The sequence below is a fragment of the Nomascus leucogenys genome, chromosome 11, assembly GCF_006542625.1.
Source record: "Nomascus leucogenys isolate Asia chromosome 11, Asia_NLE_v1, whole genome shotgun sequence".
In the NCBI taxonomy this organism is placed as follows: domain Eukaryota; kingdom Metazoa; phylum Chordata; class Mammalia; order Primates; family Hylobatidae; genus Nomascus; species Nomascus leucogenys.
This window is the reverse complement of record NC_044391.1, coordinates 89,025,469-89,031,468: the sequence shown is the minus strand read 5'-3', so window position 1 is coordinate 89,031,468 and position 6,000 is coordinate 89,025,469. Positions and strand designations below refer to the sequence as shown.

General features: G+C 35.7%; 1 protein-coding gene across 2 annotated transcripts in view; it reads right to left on the bottom strand.

Annotated features, from left to right (window-relative positions):
• Positions 1 to 1,583: 1,583 nt before the first annotated feature.
• Positions 1,584 to 6,000, bottom strand: part of LOC100590009 — a 28,257-nt gene continuing 23,840 nt past the window's right edge. Inside the window, exons 6-8 of one of the 2 annotated variants that reach the window (XR_001116542.2) lie at positions 4,796 to 5,021; positions 3,555 to 3,647; positions 1,584 to 3,202 (exon numbers count right to left, since the gene is read on the bottom strand). The gene's annotated coding sequence lies outside the window, so the exon portion shown is untranslated. The remainder of the gene's footprint in view (positions 3,203 to 3,554; positions 3,648 to 4,795; positions 5,022 to 6,000) is intronic. The other variant, XM_003256413.2, reaches the window with a different exon arrangement.

Below are 6,000 nucleotides of genomic sequence, written 5' to 3'. Positions count from 1 at the left end.
TGGGCAGAGATGTGCAGATACTATCCGTCAAAGTTTTGAGTACTAGAACAATAACGCATAATAAAATTAATTTTCTCTACAAATTTATGTTCTTTCACCAGTGAGTTATTTTCTGCATTTATGCATAGTAATTTACTGAGAAAAAATGACATCAAGATTTCTTAAAATGTGTTATGGGTAGATAATGATTTTAAAAGTGGAGAAAATATATGTAATCATTGAACAGGTGTCTGCTTGCCAAAAGAAGTAAATAAACATTTAAAAACAATTCTTCATCAGAATGAGTTTTACTTCTAAAATATGGTGGACAATGTACTCTGTGGATACTTGGTACAAATTCGTTTGAAAGGCCTCTTAGATCTTTTACTCGGTGATCAATTTCTTGTCTTTATTTTTATTTTAGAAAAACAAAAACAGAGAGACTATAATTACTCTGAATAATATTCAGCTATTCATTTGTATTTTATAGCTCTGTGTGACAATAAATATACATTTATATTAGTTCCTTATTTTAATCCTTCATTTGGGTAACAAGTGATTGCTATATTATTAGCTTTTTGTGTAATGTGATATGCATAGGGAACATCTTTTACCTGTCTAAGACCATATTGGCAATAGATTGAGAATCCAGATGACTGGAATCTATGAGACTTATTCAAGATATTGCTTTGATCGTTTATAGTAGGTTTTGACTTAGGTCAAAGAAGATACAATATTCAATTTGAAACTATCAGCATATTTGTATTTCATATGTAACCAAATACTCTAATATTGAGAGTAAGTTGAGATTAGCATGACATTTTAGCCACAGGACTCTGGAATACCAAAATCTTTCTCTAGAAAAATACCTCTCACAATTTTCTGGAAAGAGATAAGTGACGATGACAGTGACCAGCTAAACAAAATAACACTTTATTAAAAATCGAGTCTTTGCTACTTCAAAAGCCACTGACAAAGTCTGGTAAATTGTGCTGGGATTCAATAGAACTCATGCCTAAGTGACATACAAGAGTGACCATCATCCTGTTGAGCTGACATTTAGAAAGAATCACTTATAGAACAAAAGCTGTATCTGCTAGCTCTGAAAGACATGGAGGCAAGGAAGCAGAAAAGAGTTTTTGCTCCATTTGCCCAGCACTGAGTTAGCCTAGACCACTTGCTGTAGACCTTCAAAGATCAAGGCAAGGTCTCCTGCTGTGCAGGAGGGTGGAAGAAAAAAAAGGTGTGTGTGTGTGTGTGAGTGTGTGTGTGTGTGTGTGTGTGTGTGTGTGAAAGAGAGAGAGAGAGTCAGAGATAGAAAGCTGGTACCCTTACCACTTTTCAACTGTGGAAGAAGGAAAACTGGGGAAAGCAAAATCAAAGCCCTCTTGAAAACTCCAGCTGTAGAAAACTCAGCATGTCAGCAACCAGTGGCCAAGCAGTTCAGCTCTAGCTCCTTAGATGGAAGGAGAAGGAGAGGAAGGATAGAACTGCTGACTATTGAGCTGATTTGGTCATGGAAAGGAGGTAGAAAAGAAGCCCAGAACAACCTCAAGGCTAACATCTGTCCCATAGATAAGTTCATGATTCTGTGAGATTTTTGGTTTTCACAAAATATTTTTTCAGCCATATAACGTTTATTTCTTTAGACTCATAACATACATTTTTTTAAAGTTTTCCAGCTCCAGAAATATAATTTCAAGGAGTATCCATTCAAAGTTCACTCACCTACTCAATACTCATTGAGAATAACACTGAGTTTTTTGAGGGGTATAAAGAAGAACTAAGATGAATCGCCCTTGAAGAAACTTGCATTTTAGTAGTCATTGTCAAAAATAGCTAGCATACAAACTATTAAGTAAAAATTGCCGTAAAATATATATAGCTCAAGGATACTGAGAGCTTAGAGAAAAATGAAGATTTTTTAAGCAACAAATTTCACTATGATTTGTATAAACTCGTATAATCGGTTTTGAAATGACCATTTAGAAATTATAAACAGAACACATATAATACTTCTTTAGAAGAGACAAAAAAAGCAGATAAGCAAATATACACCTGAATGATTCAAATACTGATGCATCTGCTCCAAAGCTCTAAAATTAATTAGATATTTGGTTTCATGATTGCAATTAGTCTTAAAAAAAATAGGCATCTATTAACATAGTTTGGCATTATAATGACAATTAGTGATAATTGCTCTATTCTGGAAAGAAATAATTAACGAAAGTAGTTGGCTTCTAAATAAATTAAAAAGTAAGCTTGCTAACTTAATTTTTAAAATTTGGTATGGGGAATTTATTTTAGGAATCTTCCACTTTGGATGTATAAAGAACTTGAGGAAAATAAAATTCTTTTTCTTGCTTTGGCTATTTCTCATTAGCTTTCCCTTACCTTTCTGCCACCCTCCTAACCCCACAGACTCTTACGTTATCTATTTACATTTCCACTGGAATATTAGAGAAAATATTAGGGTATTTTCGAGAGCCCGGAAGCTGAGAAAAATTCCTTATAAGATGGAATTAATTATAATCACTTGAGAGATTTGAATAATTAGTTGAAAGTTACAGAAGGCAGATATCAGCTCAGTATAAGGAAGAACTTCCTGAAGATTAGGAGGAATTAAAAACCATTTGTTTAGATGTTTCCAATACCTCAGTTTATTCAAAGGGGAATTGGAAAGTCCTTTACTGGATATTGTAGAGTTGATTGATGTAAGCATTCACTGGGACCGGTGAGGAGCTAGGTTTGTTGATATGTAAGTTTTCTTTATGAACAGAAAGGCTTTCTGTCACTGAAATTATTTTCTAACAAAGAGTTATTTGCGTTATGTTTCTGTCTCAGAAAATTGTATCTCCTACACAGTTTATTCCCTGAAATTGTTTTGGACTGATCCATCCAGATAATCCAGCACCTGGTAGACATGGGACTTCCAGGGGAAGAGTGAACTTGGGACGCAAAATTAGATACGAGATGCTAAGTTGCACATGCACATTCTTTTTATATCTATTACTTCCAGTGTATTGGAGAATAATTAAATATTTCAGAAGAGTGGATGTAACTATAAGTTTTAGGATGAGAGCTTGGTGTCATTCAGTTGAGTTAAATAGAATGTGGTCAGATGTCAGCCATCTTTGGCACTTATGCACAAAATTTCCACAAATATAGTTTGATTGCTGATAAAAATCCCTGCATTCTCCAACACTGTACATCTTCTGATATGCTAAAACCATGGAGAGAGTAGCTCAGATCTCTGCGCATTATAGAAGATGAAAGAAAGTACTACAAAGGTCAAGCGAGCAGATATACTAGAAACTGCAGCAATGCAATTATTGGATATGTCATTATGGGTCACCATTGATGACTGGTGGAACTACCACCGCTACAGTGAGTAGACAGACTCAACTTTGGGGTTTGATGTTATTCAGTTTATAGGTCTCCTAATCAGTCCCACTCTGGCATAGACAGATAACACCAACTTCGGCCACACTGCTCATAGAACCTGTACAAGACGTCAGATTGCAACATCAACACACATCTTCAGATTAGCATGATCTACATCTTGAGACCCTTACCAGTGAGCCTAGCCTTCTTCATAGCTAAGCAACCCAGCACTTGTTATCCTTGCATAAAACCCATGATTTTCTTGTCAGTTAGCATGTTTTTGCCTGCAAGAAACAGATAACCCAACATAAAGTAGCTTAAACAATAAAATAATGTGTTGGCTGTCGTAACTCTCCAATTTCCTATGCCCTTATAATGTCGATTTCCAACACTGTTGCCCTAAAGTTTTCAATATATTTCACCTAAGCTTTTTTTTTTCAACTTTTATTTTAGATTCAGGCAGTACATATACAGGTTTGTTACCTGGGTATACTGCATGATGCTGAGGTTTGAATTATTCGGTCGCCCAGGTGCTGAGTATAGTACCCAATAGTTAGTTTTTGAGTCCTTTTCCCCGTCTCTTCCTGCCACCTTTAGTAGTCCTCAGTGTCTGTTGTTGCCATCTTTATGTCCATGAGACCCAGTGTTTAGCTCCCACTTATAAGTAAGAACATGTGGTATCCATTTCACCTAAACTTTTGAAGTTGTATCCTACCTGGTAATTCTGCCACTCATTAATAATTTCCTACAATAGCCGTTTATTCATTCATTCCACATTTCAAGTGCCTGCTATCCTGTTTGGGGGGAAAAATACATCATTGAATGAGTTATGTTGCAGTCTCTAAATTTAAGGAGGTGTGTTAGTAGGGAGAGGGTAGGCTATGGTGCAACATCAAATGATAACAGAGGTTTACTCTCTAACTATCCAACTTTTATAGAATGACTGTGGCTCTGCTCCATGCCAGGTTTACCTCAGGACCTAGGCAGATAGGCCTTGATCTGGAAATTTGCCCACTGGTATGGCACAAGGAAAGAAAGCATGACAAAGCACAAACTGTTTCTCAAAATTTCTGCCTGCAAGTGACCGATATCATTTGTATTTCACTGCTCAAAGCAAGTTGCTTGACATAAGTGACTTCAATAGTGAGGGAATCATACACCTCTTCCAAGGAAGGCACATGGATATTGGTGAAGAGTAGTGCAATCAACCATGTGACATTAAAATTTAGAGCAGAGATCAGTAAACTACAGCCTGCCACATCATCTTGTAAATAAAGTTTTATTGAGACATAGACACACCCATACATTTACATATTATCAATGGCTGCTTTTGCACTACAATGGCAGGGTTGAGTAGTTGTGACACAGATCATATGGCCCGGGAAGCCTGAAATATTTACCATCTGGTCCTTTACAGAAAATATTTTCCTACCTTGATTTAGAAAAGCAAAAAGATATAAAATAAACTGCAATATTTAATCATGCATTTCCTGTGTTTATTAGCTTTTAGCAACAATGATATTGCTTTCTTTCTATACAGACTGCGTTAGGATACAAGGCATATTTTTGAAAAAATGTTGGTTTCTGGTGATGCACAATCTTCTGGTAGCTTCAAGATTCCATCCAGCATTTTTAAGTTTGGCAAACAGGAGAATACTCTAAAGCAAAAGTTAAAAAAAAAAAAAAAAACTATATTGACAAAAGCATTTTATTTCACTTATTCTCTTTATAAGTGAATGGACTTTGCCTATTGTTATAAGGAAGATGAATGGCTATCACTTCATTCTGTGTTCCTTATCTTTGCAGTGGAGCTAAAATAAAATATTATTCATATTAATTGATCTGATGACCTTGCCATAGCTTGCCCTTTCAGGGATCTAACAGATCTTTCAGCAGGTGGTAAATATTGATCAGAGAAGTGGGACTGTCTACAATCTGTTTTTGTAGGAGAATTTCATTCCAGTTTTTACAGTCTTATAAGGGAAAAAAAAAATCAATGAGTGGATATAGCCAACTAACCATGAGAGAAAGAATGAGATCATGATATATGTGCTCATTAAAAGTTAAAAGTTCAGAAAGAGAGAGAAAGTAAACCAAGCCCACAATATTCAGTGATAGTTAAAGAAGAATTCTGGCTGATAAATATAAAAGAGGGAGTGGGAAATAATATTGTGCTGTTATTTTTTCCTGAAAGAGCACTTCTAAAGCTCCTATTTCAAATTCAGGGAGTCATTTCTATGTTCAGAAACAGATCCTTCAGTTCAATCCAGTTAACAGTGGTCATATACATAGTGGCATTAAAAAGCAGCATTTTCTTTAGAATGACAACTTTTCTAGATCTGGGAATTCTGAGGGCTCTGGCTGGGAGAAATCTATGGCATTTGAATTTGCCTGCATGAAAGATACTGAAACCTCTTAGCAGATATGCTAAATCAGCTAATGATGGTACTGACCTCCTGGAAAGCCCCCATTGGCTGCATGATTTTCTTAACATTAATTGCTTCCTGTGCATCTCTTTAAATCCTCACAACAACTCTGTCAGATTGGTTTTTATCCCTCATTTTAAGTAACTTATTCAAAATCGTAAGGCCTGTAGGTGACAAAGCAAATATTAAAATCTATGTCTTCTGGCTTCAA